Here is a 14,552-nt window from a genome sequence, read left to right as displayed (position 1 = left end):
TGGTGTACGAAGAGGTAGGAAGAAATCAGCAAGAGTGAAAGGAAAAAGAAAACTGAAAAAAGCATTTTTTGAATGTTTCATTTCTGCGATATTGTTTTCATTTTTTGTTATTTCTGAGTGGCCACTTTGTCACGGGCAAGCAGCGCTAATGGTAGGAGGGGAGAGGAAGCTCTGTTTTACTTTTTAATAATGTACTCTCCATGTTTCTGAAAAACTGCAAAATTAAAGTTCGATCGCATAGATATTCTTGCTGCGGGCAGGAGCTTAGTATATTGAGGAGCAGCTCCTGGAAAATGAGCAAAGATTAATTGATCGTCCATTTAAACAAAAATAATTAGCAGACTTTTTGAACTAAATTCAAGACGTTAAGCTGGTATTGATTATATCGTAGTATTAAGTTGATTGCGCTGACCTTCAGGTGAAAGAAGATGAATGCGAACCTTAGCTGGTGGGGAGGTTTTACTTCACTCATTGTCTGTCCTGTGCTGTCCTTGCATACGTCTTTTTGCGTTCCGAAGTCCGCTTTTTGATACGGCTACAAATGGATGTGGACGTTAAACTTTGTATTACGTCGCATACGCGCACCAAAGTCTTGCTTGCATGCTTAACCAGTACAATTGCTTCCAAGGTCCTTTTTTTGTCTTACCGCTTTTATAGGCGTCTTTTATGGGTCCTTTTAGGAATCTTGACACCAGCTTTTACCTGCTCGCTCGTACTCTCTCCTTAGGATTCCAGTCCTCCGAGGGGCAGTTCTAAGCCGGAAAGAGAAGGAGAAGGAAGTTCGATGGCCGCAGAACAGGAACAAGATGCGGCGAGGGCGATGGCTTGGCGACGACTGAACACGACGGCCGCGCACCTCTCAGCCGGGTGACAGCAAGCGTGTGTGTGTGACTCGTGGTGCTGGAGGCATGGCTGCACCCCGTTCACCTGGACTGGCGCTGCTGAGATTATGTCACCGCCTCCACCTGGTGACGTGGCGGGCGGCAGCGGATGACGTCACTAGCCGTTTCGTTGCTGCCTCTTTGGCTGCCCGGTCCCTGAGGTAGACACACAAACAGACCGTGCTCTTCATGTCGACCTCTTGTGTGTGTGCGTGTGTTGTTTTGTTTTGTTTCCCGTTGTCCTCTACTTTTATTGTGTTCCCAAGAAGTGCGTGTAACGTTGTGTCTCTACAGTTATTGTAAGGCAGAAACACTTTTTGCATCCGCTGGTTTCGGCCGCGACGACGTGCAACCGGAACCACGTCGGTATCCCCAGCGGAGCTGCGGCTTTCAAGCGTCCCGCGGCCTCGGAAAGAAGACGTGAAGTCATCGAGCTAGGGACTCGTTTCATCGTCTTCGGTGTACATAATGTAGAGACGACGATGTTGTTGTTGTTGCTGCTGCTCTCTCTATCGCTCTGTTCGCGTCGGCTTGTTCCGAGTTTTGTTGCCAGATGGCTCTCTCTCAGGGCTGATGTTTTGCAGGAGGTAATAGTGTCAGATGTGGCGGCCGTTGTTCATCGTATATTCAAGTGCGGCCGTACGTGACTGTGCGTCAGAGACGTGTCCGCTCATGTGCGTTAATTTGCGGTGCTCGTGAGGCCGGCATAGGCCTCCAAGTTAGACTCATGGCGCTTTGTATTTATGTTGTTCTTGACATCTAAACTGAGGCTTGACGATGGGACAGAAGTAGTCCTATCGGCACCACAAACTGAAGAGTGGTGCTAAACTGGTGGGCATAGCGCCTCTGTGACCATCTTTATGTCCGAGGAGATGCATTAATTGTTTTCTAATCTGCACGAGCTCTGCTGTAACGGGAAGGTATTGTCTGGCCATTTTACGGTGGGAAAGAAGACGGCACTTTTACAAAAGTTGTATCGAAATAAATCGGGATAGCTATGAAAGGCGCAGGTCGAAGCAGCATGCAGGAGGCATGCTGTTTGAGTGCAATCAACGTTGTACTCCCCAGACACGAGGTACAATAATAGCTCTTGTTATGTTTCAAGGAGTTACCTTTGTGTGCATCACCACTGCCAGAACAGGTAACCTAGCAAGCGTTTGCTATATCCATCCCAGAGCAGCAACGCAAAGCCCAGTCAAGTGGAGTAGAAATCTGATCTGGACTTGCAGTGCTTCAATAAAAGTCAATAGATGACGCCACTGCCCGAGCGTGTCTCGAAGCATGAGCGTCTGCACACAACCTGTGCCACACGGCTCGTGTGTATGCTTGATAAAACTGAGTAGGGCACGCAAAAGTGAGGAATGCCACCCTTAAGGAGCCTAGGCATGTCGTGGTTAAAAATGGGGCCTCGTTTTTGCCTAAGCCGAATTGCCTGTCCGTGGTCTAAAACGATGCTTTGTAGGTATCATGTTGCGTCAGTTGCTCGCTGCTGACGTTCACAGGTACTTTTGGCGTACTTGTACTTGAACAGCATACAACTGAAGCCGTCAAGTTTTCTTGCATTCGACGCGAACAATTTGTATTTTATCTAAGCTAACCGGGTTGGTAAATCTTCCTTACTCGTTTGTATTTGAATGCATGGGCATTCACCCTCTCAGCTGGGAGGCCACATGATGCTCTAAAAACTCGACTTTTTTTCTACTAGGAATGGCTAGACAATATCTTTTGAAATAAAGAACCACCGTATTTAGAGCTCATGAACGAAGGACAAATCTTTAGCGGGTGCAATTCACATTTCACTCATACCTCAACTACGGGCATTACTGTCTTTGAACCTTCATTCAGTTGTCTGATTGACAGCGAGTGCCGCATACGTGTGCATTCCGAGCTTTGCCGTATAGGGCACGGATACATTTTCAAGAAACATGAAAGTGAGGGCGCAGTTTCCTCCATGCCGGCTCGTCTATGTACGAAGAGTCGCAAAGTGGCTTTTGTTTTGGCATTTCTTCGTGCAGTCTCCCCTAATTTAGATTTTTGTTCAAATCGCATTTTTAAAGAAGCAAGAGCAAAGTGGCAATATTGCTTTCGACATGCACCGGAGAATAAGCAAACAACACTTCCTTAAGCTGGGTGGTTATTAGTGTTCGTTGGAGCTCTAATATCATGACTACCTCTTCGTTACTTCATGGGGCTCTAGGGTGAAACGAAGCTACTTAGGGGTTACAGAAAGGAAACATTATAAATGTACTGAGCGCTGTTCTCTTCATGCCGGGTATTTCAAGTACCCATATTTAAGGATGAAGTCCCCTTGGAAGCTTTCATTTTGTTACGTAAGCATCGTTGTCATTGAATGAAGGACTGCGTTCGAGATATTCATACTTGAGATGAAACGAAACGACTTCCACCGAGTGAGAGCTTCCGGCGCTGCATTTGGTTGGAAATGCACTGCTATAAGCTAGAGCTATCAACAGCCAATTATGTTTGTATCAGTCTAGTCTGTGAGCTTTTAAGCCCTGTAAAACCCTGGGTAACGACAGCAATTTAAAACATTCGCGATTTCTTTCATGGAGCACTGTTTGGGCCATCCCTTCCAAAACCACTTTGTCTTAAACAGTCCTCTAGCACATCTAGCATTTAATGCATGCCTACTGAGTTTAGTATAAAGTTTCCGTTTCGAGATTGGTATTTATTTAATTGTCCATGGTTCGTCAGATAATTGAAATTCCTCATGTTCAGTGACCACATTTTATTTCGACTAGTTCATTTCTACTCTCCTTTAGCCTCATGTGTTAGGAATTTTCAAAGTGCCATGAATTGTTTAATATTCGCTAATTATTTTAAAGACGCCAAGATATGCGCAAACCTCAGCTTTTGTTGGCATTCTCTACATGTATTCCTATATCTGCCAACAAATTTCAATCATTAGTTTCTTTGAGTACTGCCTTGTAAAAGGAATTACACCAGTGTAATTTCTGTTTCCGGGAGCATTATATAAGCCAACCACATTTTCCCAAGGTTGTGTAATAGCCATAACCGATCCGTTGCACAGGTTGGTCTCCAGCAGATAACAGGTATCAGCTTCGGTCGAGCTTGCTATAAAATGCTTTGCAGAATGAAGAATCTAGAAGAATGCATTTCACGGGTATTTCATCTTAAGTACTTATTACTGCTTCAAAGATATTGCTTGTATTTCGAAATGTGGAAGCACGAGCAGGAGAAAAACGAAATGTGAAGAAACAAGTCCGTGACTTTGACTGCAAAGGAAGTAGCACTTGCTGACTTTTGGAAAGAAAGCAAACAGATGAACAGCAGAGAAGGATGAAAGGAGGAGTATGAGAAAAAGAAGAAATTGCTTTACGAAGCTGCGCTATAAAGGATCTAGGAAAGCTTCGGCGTAGACCTGGGTTAATTAGCATAATAATAAGCCAATTCGGAGTGTATGCAGGAAATCTTCGGGAAGACTTTAACGAAGCTCTTTCTTAAGCTTGTGATCAGCGTACTTTCATTTTCTTTCATTTTTCTCTTGAAATACAATGAGCACCTTGCATAGAAATGAGGGTGTCCTGAACAGCGCTTTAATTAGGGATAGTAACTACTTAGCGTGCTTCTTTCCATGAAACTAAACAATCTGTTAGATTAAGATTTGTTCCATAAGGAGTCATGTTAAACTAAGTTTAGTTTCCACTGCATATTGCCTCATTGGTTGTTGTAAAGAAAAATAAAGGAAACAAATGAACGGGAAGAAGCATGAGCCTCCCCGCTAGTAAATTCGAGCAAGCTTCGACCGCTTTCCCTTTCGTAGCAGTATTTATCCTTGAAGCTGCGGGAATACGATGGATAGAGGGACGTGTGGAAAAAATCTAAAATGGTTGTTCATGAAGACCACGCACGGATATAAATTAAGTCAAAATAACAAATAATATACCTTCGCCGTGTTTTCACATAGTTTTAACAGGAAAGAAAAGCTAGGCTTGGTTGAATTAACAGCTATTATAAGAAGCCGATGAAGTGAAAGGAAGCGGCGCGGCAAATTGTCGATAGACACTACCCTAATTTGTGCGGGTACTTCAACCTCATGATATCGCTGCGCCGTGGTGCCAACCGTGCTGCTCTCTATGGTCACGTGTGTGACGTGCATTGTGTAGCGAGGGCGGCATCGGTGGTGTACGGGTAAGGTTACGACGCTCGGGTCATACATTCTAGTCCACAGGTTGTTTTTAGTTCTTGTTAATTGTTTGTGTTGCCAACATGTCTGTACACATCTTTTAGTGTGGAAAAAGAAGTGATGATTTTGAGGGTGCGTATTATGGACGCGGAGCTCTTTTTATCGGAGTCAGGCATTTATTGACTCTTCATTCTGTGCTGTTTGTGGCAGCTGATTTCGTAATCTGCCTTCCGTGTGCTTGTATGTTTACATCGTCTACACTGTGGGCACCAAAATCTAGTCGGGTCAATGTTTTTCAGTTTTCCACTGGGCACTGCAATACCTTTTTGTGTATGTGTATGCAAAGCTTCTTGATTGGCTTGAGTTTTAAGCTGAATAAGGTAGTGTGCCTTTTTATTTCTTTGAAGAGCCTCAAACAATGTGAGAAGTTCCTTTCCGCATGTCTATTCTTGTCCTCATTTTTTGTGCGAAGTGCAAGAAACGTTGGTTATCGTGACTACGTGTCCATTTTTATACCACCTCTACTTAGTCTTGTGTTCCTACTTCACAAAGTTTCATTTGTATGCGTCATGAGACATTCATTTGTTGTGTTTCATTTGTTCACTATTTATAGTACATTCTGATTCACTCACAGTCGTCATACATTGCCATGAGCTCAGGTGAGAACTGGAGGGCCCGCGCCGCAATAAAAAAGAAAATGGTGAACTACTAATTGTGCCCAATTACGGCGTGATTAGGACTGCCGTGAGATGTGCCACCTCTTAGTTCATTATTTTGAGAAAACTTTCCTTTCTCGGGTTTCACAAAAGGCCCCAAGAAAAGCTCGGTTTGAACTGAGGAATTTTGAATTACTGAGGTAGCGTTCAGCTGAACACGCAACTTCTGTAGCAAGAAGTTTGGCGCCTTTTGCCCATTTGCCCAGTGATGTTCCAGTTGCGGAACTTTCTGTTTCTTTTTATTATTTTTTTTGGGGGGTAGAGGAATCTGAAAGCTAAAGTTTGCCGAAAATAGAATTTTTGACGAGTTTCAGGGAATTCTAAGAACTCAAATTTCGGTTTCGGTTTTATTAGGCGTAACCTTGCAAAGCCACTCAAGCTTATGAGGGACGCCGTAGTGGAGGGATCCGGATAATTTGGACGACGTGCGGTTCTTCAATTTTGCACTGACGCCATACATAATAAGGGTCTCTAGGAGTTCGCCTCTATCGAAATGCGGCCGCTGCGACTGAGACCGAACACGCATCTTTCGGGTCGGTAGTCGAGCACTATGACCAGTAAGTCACCGCGACGGTTATCGGAACTGAAATTGTCTCACTTTTCCTTGGCTGACGATGTTTTCAGTTCACTGCAGGCAGAATTGCTTGAAATCGAGATTTTTGTGCTTAATTTAGATATTACCGCATGGGACATCACTACTTTCGCCTCGCTGTTGCCATAAAGACTCGCTAATTTTTTATCATTTGGAAGAGTAGAGAAAGGCCGCTGAGTTTATAATTAAATGCCACTTTCATGCCGGCATCCCAAAGAAGGCAACTTATTGCCGCTGATGTACTTATATATATTTCTTGCGTAACTGAAATGCTGAAAGAGTTGGCGCATTTGATGAGAAAAGACAGAAACTAGCATATAAGGAAATGTGTATTGGGTTGACATTCTCTATACTCGCTATTTCAACCTAACGTCTTGCCAAAATTGTGATCAGTAGTTAACGAATTATGCTGGACGAAAAGGGTTAAGTTTTGCTCATGGAAGAAAATTTGTGTAGCAAACGTCAAGCCGACAGAAGGGCAGAAGGTTACTGAACATGCCACATGCCGAAGACTGTCGAAACGGCGGGGAAGCACAAGACAACCCTTGTTCAGTTATCGACGCTTTTAAAGTCTGTTTCAGATCACAGGCACTCATAGTGAGCTCTATTAGTTCCATACGATAGAGCACATTATGAACGAGCGGATCATTCTCCTAAAACAAAGAGTCACGTGTTCATTTCCTGTATTTACAAGGCACAACGCTTTATTTTAGGTGTTCTTCCGGTGTCGTCTGCTGATGATTTCAATACTCACTTGTCAGAAACCGAACAAGAGAGCTACAGCGTCGAGTTAAGGCCCACATTTACACACTCGTGCTCCGGCGATCACGTTGTTTGTACATAGCAAGCAAGATTACGAAGTCACGTGTGCGAAGCGGCACTTGTGTATGCGGCGTCGTCGCAAGAGAAAGGAAATAAATGTCCTATCTGCATTGATGTTCCTCTCTCACTCAGCGATGCCTGCTGGGTATCGATGCAGCTCGGCAGTTCGATCACCAGTAACGTCTGCGAGGCTATGTGTGCCAACTATACAGTGGCTCTCCTTACGTTCACAAGTAGTAATTCTCAGTGCTGCATTTTTTGTTTTCGGACTTATGCTCCAGCTGAAGGATGCCTGTGACAAATGTCACACCCTGCGGTTATGCTTCGCATAATTGTTGAGTCATCTTAACCTTCCGTTTAGCCACTAATAACAATCATGGACGCCATGGCGAATCAAGCAGACGCGCATATTAAGTTGGATTTTAGATGGCCACTATGTAAATACAGCTTTTGTAGCCACGACGGCCTTTCACTTCAGTAAGGACACGTTTGATAGGCCGTAAAAATATTTCCAAGAAAATAAAATGCTTTCCGCTCGCCCAAAGCCGGACCCAGAAGTGGTAAGTTCAACTGTCGAATAGCATGTGCCTGATAGCATAGCCTGCTTTTTATTAACGCGAAAGCATTATATGGGTAGGTGACGTCAGTAAAAGTGTTCGCAATTTCTTCCGCATTATTACGTCGTTCTCTGACGATAATTGTGTGAAAGTTTGATTGTGACAGATAGTGTGGGACAAAATGTTGCCGTAGGAAAAATTTGGTTGATAAGGTGCAACTAGCAAATTAAACACAAAAAAAACGCGAAAAAATCCGCTTAGACGTCAAAATAGTCGCGGACGTCGATAGAGTACATGGTGTGAAAAACGCCATCCTACGTCAACTTACCTTCGTAGAGCTATCGTTGCAGAAAAGCCGACTCGAGTGTGGAGGTAGAGGTCAAGCACGATACACGCGCCAAGCCCGGAGCGAAGTCTAAATTACGGGTGCTCGATCAGCTTTCATATGTCGCAGCATACTAGCGATTCGCACCCTGCAGATGTCCTTGCTGTGTGCTAGTATTAGTAGATCAGCCTTCTTAAGCTGCAGGGGAGAATTACTCCAAAATCTGTGTTCGTGGCAAGGCGGGCGTCAGGCCAAACCACGTCCCGACAATTCTGATTAAACTTTACTCTCCTCTCTCACTGAGTTAATGAGTTGAGTAGCTCAACAACGCAGCTTTAGGTTTGTGAGTGATTTACGTGATTAGAAAATGACGACTGCAGATGAAGCATTAATTAGTTAAGGCGTGGGTGGTGTGTGTGCGTGAGTGCGTGTGCGCCCGTGTGGATTGCACAAATTCTACCAGCAGCTGACATCGTTGGGCAGTGGCGCACCGCTGCACCACTGCTCCAGGAGTGGTATGACGACTCCCAGCGATCTAGAGACAGACAAAGTAGAGAAAGACCAATTGCGAATATATGGGCATTGATCTATTAGCTCTCGCGTCATATCCTTAGGACGGAGCGAGGGCCGCGGTACGGCGGCGACTGCCTACACGAAATTAGCACGCAGGTCAGAAGGCGTGTGGCGGCTGTGACGCAGAGCCATGCAGAGGTTGGACTGAGACCTGCGTTGCATTCGGTTACATCAGGCCGCAGCGGGCGGCGCCTGCGCTCAAACAGTGAGCAGGCGGGCTTCTCACACATTAGCAGCCTGAAGTGTCTCTGCCGACTTTACAGCGAGGGCTGTACGCACTACGGCTTTCCCTAGCGCAGACATAGGCGTATCGGTCCACAGTGGTTGGCATGACACACGCCAGGGGCGCAAGTGTAGTTCAGCTTGGATGCGTTGGCACTGGATGGCGCGGCGGGCGTTTGCGTCAGCACATGCTCGGCGCGCTGCCACTGCAGAGTCAGAGAGCTAAGGCGAAGAGGTAGTTCTCTGCAGTACTAGCACAGCGAACATGGTGATGTGGTGAGTGGGAGAGAGGAGAGAGTCTAGCACATTGTGCCACTAGGGATTCACAGTGTATGCCGCGTCGCAACTTCATACGAATGGCGCTAATTGCCCGGACGGGGATAGTTCGAAATTCCTCAATAGCGAGGGTGTGGAGCACTGCTACAAGCATGGAAATGAAGAGGAGGATGGTGTCGGGCGTGCGACGCGAGTATAGGGTGCGCTTTTCACTCGTTCCAAACTAATGGTGAGGCTTGCAGCTTAGTTTCGTTTTTGCTGAGTTTAGTGATTTACGTGAAATAGCGCTATCATTGTCATTTTTTTTGTGCCCAACACAGGAGTACCACATTTGGTAAAGACGCAGAAAGAGCTACGAAAAACGCGTGTATTGAACCCTGTAAGAGTTTTCACGCTGGCTACTCTTTCCTAGAAGGATAGGAAGAGGGATTTAAAGTGAAAAGCTGGATGAAGTAGGAATACAAGACGTAAAGGAAGGAAAAAAGAATCTCCCTCGGAAAAACAAAGCCCTCAGGAAACAGAGCACTGTCTTGCAATCCATCAGGGCTGACGAGGTATGTCGCCACCACCCGAGAATTTCGATCTCTATCCACGGGCAAGGGTCAAGGCGGTCTAGTGCATATGCACAAAAACACAATGTACACACGATGCACGCATTCTAACATCTGATCACAGCTACAGGTGCCGCAGGCAATACATGACCATAGCGATGAGTATGGATAACGGTGCATAAATGCAACGTCTAGCAAAAGGCGGCAAGGATAATTTGTTTCACGACTTGGAAGAAAGGCGAAAAGCGGGGTTGTAGGGGAGCGTCCAGAGAATCTGCAAGTGAATGGAAAAACAGAAAAACCGGCCCTAGTCGAATGATACAAGCATGCGACGCGTACCCATAGCGCCAACTCAGAGACTGAAATGGGCACGTAAAGAACGTCGCTGTGGGCAGATCGGGCGCCTAGCTCGCGAGGTGGCTTTCTGCTATGCCGGAAAAGCCTGAGAGAAATTGTTATGATATATTGTCTCGTTCAATGACGGGACTGGAAAGCAGTTCTTGGATTTCGGATAGGCGATTCTTAAGCGCTCTCTTTTTTAACAAATTAAATAGTAGCCCAAAGGGGAATGAGCTCCGCCCCCATCGAAGATATTTGGCGGATAATTTGACCTCTATCGTAACACACCTTTGCCGGGGTCTCCACTGAACGTGAATAACTGGTTAAATTTTTTATCCTTAAAGAATGACTTGTTGGGCTAGTTGGTAATCGTTCATCTGTGGTTAAAAGCGCGAAACATTCACGGATACAAGGAAGGTAGGCAGGAAATAGCGCCTTCATTGTGCCCTTGTGTATTTCGCGCCATTAACCAATGATTTTTTTTAGCCGTCTGTGTCGGCGAGAAAGTTCTGTCTGTTTTACATTTCAGAGTTAACAAGACATTAAGCGACGGGTAGGTGCACTGAAGGACTACGACAACTTGTTGCAGCGGCTCCCTAATGCCAAAATGCTATCAGGGCATACGGAAAAATAGACTGTACTCGCACAATACGGAGCCTTCCCAACAGTTAATTGTATTACCCGCATTGTAATTGGCATTTAGCGACCAGCTTCCTTTTCGCGCAAGCAATATTCGTTTCGCCATTGTTGCCAGAAAAGCTGCGATCGAAAGTGGCTTCATCGATGTATTTGCAACCGCAAATGGAAATGCTTGGCGAATAAACACAAGGAAGGGTCCGTTCGCTTTAACGATTGACATCTAATGCTTTCTCATTTGATTTGCTGGAAAAACAAAGTCAGCACACAATGCCTAAGGACTATCAATGGGATAACGGTATTCTACCCTCGTGCATGGGTCATATCGTTAGGTGATGCCGGAAGCACATCATAAACCATATATATTGCATGGGGCATATCATTGGGGCAATTGTGTTCCATCCCCGTACATTGCTCAAGTCATTAGATTGTGCCAGGAACGCAGCATAAACCATACCAACAGAATAATGTTAGCCTGCTCATATGTTATAACCCGTGTGGTGAACTATGGCTTTCTGTATATCGGTTTTCGAAGAAGATAGCGCCAAGATTGTTGTTGCCGTTATCGCCTGTCTAGAACGGGAGGGAAGAGCCTGGCTTCAAAGATTTTAATGGTAGTAGTTAGGCAACGGAAGCGCGAAATATTAACAGAAAGATGTTACAGCAATGAGACAGTGCCTTTGCCATTGCAAAATGAGTTTTTCTTCGATTTGTTATCTGAAATGACACTTTGAACATGTCTTGTCCCTATATCCTTCCGACATTCGTACAGCTGCTGTCTCCATGCGTTTTACGAGTGAATTTGCACAATAAAGCGTTATTGACGAAAAAAAAAAATATTGCTCATGTCGCTGCAGCGACTAGTCGCTTGAAATGTGTATCGCTGCACTGACTCGTTGGCTTCCTGCGTAGACAGAAATAAACCCGTTTGCAAAGTAGCTTCCACAGTCAGGTTTTGGCATTGAAGGGTGGAGGTCTAATGCTTTATGTATTGTTGATGCATACCGAAACAAGATTTCATGCAGTTATTTCGTTCTTCACGCACACATACTCTGCACTGAAGCTTGAACAAATAGATTTCTTCTACATGAGTTCACAAGCAGAAGATTGGCAATTTCATTGATTCCCATCGGACCGTTGCCGTTAACGAGACGTGGAATAATGGATTGATTCTCGTGATTGAATCGTCCTGGTTCTTACCCTGAATTGACTTCCATATGTGGGACAAAACGACAGTCGCAAATATTCTTTTGGTGGGCTAGCCTTTGTTTGAAAAGGGCTAACCTTGACGTTTTATCGTCGGCGTTTTCAGGTTCAACGAATACGGCTAATGAATGACATTAAATTGTAAATGGTGAACGCAAGTCCTCCTTTCATCAATATCATGGTTTCCTACCATAATCACTCAATAAATCAGTTTATCCACGGCGGTGCCCGGTTTTCTTCCGCACACATGCGGTGTACATGATCCACCAAATAGAATATAGAATATTGATTGCGTGATAGTTGGATTTGGTTTATTGTAGTTTAAGTCCCAAAGCGACTCAGCCTATGACGGACGCCGTAGTGAGGGGCTCCGGAAATTTCGATCACCTGGGGTTCTTTAACGTGCACTGACATCGCACAGTACACGGGCCTCTAGAATTTCGCCTCCATCGAAATTAGACCGCCGCGGCTGGGATCGAACCCGCGTCTTTCGGACCAGCAGCCGAGTTGCTTAACCCCTGAGCCACCGCAGTGGCTCTGAATGCGTAATAGGTCTGTAATAGGAGTATAATAGCACGTAATAGGACTGTAAGACACCATGATATGAAAAGATAAACAAACCTTCGACAGTGACGGAACATGCGTTGGCGATTGTAATAAAATGAATGGAATGCAATGCCGCTCAAGAGAGCTGGCGATGCACCAGAGGCAGGCGTATATGCTCGCCAGCGGGAGGAAGCCCAAAGCTTGATATCAAGGACCCTGCAGCGCAGTCTCGAAATGAACACAGACTCCGCTCCATATTTTTCCACTCATCTTATCGCTGTTACTTCCACATGACAGCTACTAGCTAGCGATGCGTCGCGTGAAGAGTTCGGGTGCCCATTTTCCTTACGTTCTCCCATGGGAGTTGTAGGACGGAAGGGAACCAGGAAAGGTTCACACGAGTGCACAGATTTATTTTTCAAGGCGTGCGTTCTGTGCGAGTTTTGAACCACCAGAAATGTTGCCTCAAGACGCACTATTTTAGTGTGTCTCACCTTGAGAACGAAGGAGCTCAGAATATCTGGAAGGAACTTATGTATCTCGATGGTTCTTTCCTGGACGGAAATTGATAAAAAAAATGAAATACGCGTGATAAACCTAAGTACACCGTAAGTATTGAGCAAGTCGGCTTTTAAACTCTCACAAGCACTATCCAGTGAAAGCATCGCTTCCGCCTCCCCCCCCCCCCCCCACCCTACCCCTCCTGCAACCAGGAAAAGATAAATACAAGAAAGAATTGTTAACCATATGGTTCTAACTGCCTAACTATACTAGCTCGTTGTGGGTAGCAGCATCATCTGACAATTTTTTTTTTATTTCTGTGCGAGTACAGTTCTTGGGGCTGTGAATGATGTACGAGCCGCCTATATCTACCTGCAATGACGTATTTGCTTCATGTTCGAATTTTGTGTGCACTAGCCTGTTTGTGTATTTTCTCCGCATTCTAAACTTTTATTATTTTTTTATTGCTCAGGAAAATAATATTTTTCAGCCTTGTTGCAGAAGTTACACGCATGTTGCTGTTAATAACTTGAAGCAACGGAACATGACTCTCCACTTACGGTGAAATCAAAACTGCTCTCCTTTTTTCAGCACCCAGTTAGGGTCTACAGATTAAAAGAAAAAATGACAAGAGCGGCTAATGTTCGTTCGCCTTGACTAGATAACCCTGGCGCTCCGTTAGTTCTACATGGCAGCCCTTATTCTATTGCGCCGACAGAGCAAGCAAACGACCCCATGTTGTACTTCTTTATTTGTTGCCAAAGCGTGGTCTGCGTGACGTACGCGTTGCAAACGGTGCACTTGCATTTAATGCGGAAGTAAGAAATTGTCCCAACTACAAGTCAGCAGGTGTGTTCTTGATGTTGCTGGTGTTGGCCTCGTCTGAAATGGTGCAATCTAAAAAGTGGTAGTGTTTAATGGGATTAAACCGAGAACACGTGCGAAAGCAGGGACACTTAAGATCCGCCTTAATTGCTTTAGTGGGTTAATTGCCCATATATGCAGAATTGGTGATTCTCTACTTAACATGCATTGATGGCGGCGAGTCCTTGTAGCACTAACGAGGCAGTGGCGCAGTGGCGCAGCGGTTAAGCGATGTGCAACATCACTGCCAGGTGACTCTGTTTCTATCAACCCTTACAAAAATTTTTAGTAACATTCTTTAGAAAGTCTTTCGACAATTGTTAATAGAACCTATCAACATTGAATAGAAAGTCTTTTAAACGCCTTTGTACATTGTAGTAACAACCTATCAACCGTCTTCCGACAATTGGCCACCGATATCCAAAAGACTCAAGTACATAGAAAGTCTTTATACTTCCTATCATCCCCTTATCGAGTTTGTATACACTTCCTACTGACCCCTTACCGACAATGTCTACCAACACCCTATTAACGGTCTTCCGACAATTGGCCACCGATATCCAAAAGACTCAAGTACATAGAAAGTCTTTATACTTCCTATCATCCCCTTATCGAGTTTGTATACACTTCCTACTGACCCCTTACCGACCATGTCTACCAACACCCTATCAACGGTCTTCCGACAATTGGCCACCGTTATCCAAAAGACTCAAGTACATAGAAAGTCTTTACACTTCTTATCAACCACGTACCGACAATGTCTACCAACACCCCATTGAC

At 44.9% G+C, this 14,552-nt stretch overlaps 1 protein-coding gene across 2 annotated transcripts in view; it reads left to right on the top strand.

The window, feature by feature from the left end:
• The window catches only part of LOC149343094 (basigin-like), a 278,232-nt gene extending 270,946 nt beyond the window's left edge, over nucleotides 1-7,286 (top strand). For both annotated transcript variants that reach the window (XM_089545612.1, XM_089545611.1), the window contains one exon: nucleotides 728-7,286. The gene's annotated coding sequence lies outside the window, so the exon portion shown is untranslated. The remainder of the gene's footprint in view (nucleotides 1-727) is intronic.
• Nucleotides 7,287-14,552: the final 7,266 nt, after the last annotated feature.

The sequence above is a fragment of the Amblyomma mixtum genome, chromosome 5 (genome assembly GCF_055824585.1).
Source record: "Amblyomma mixtum isolate Tamu chromosome 5, ASM5582458v1, whole genome shotgun sequence".
NCBI lineage: Eukaryota > Metazoa > Arthropoda > Arachnida > Ixodida > Ixodidae > Amblyomma > Amblyomma mixtum.
Note: the sequence above shows the minus strand (reverse complement) of the source record. Positions and strands in the feature narration are given on the sequence as shown.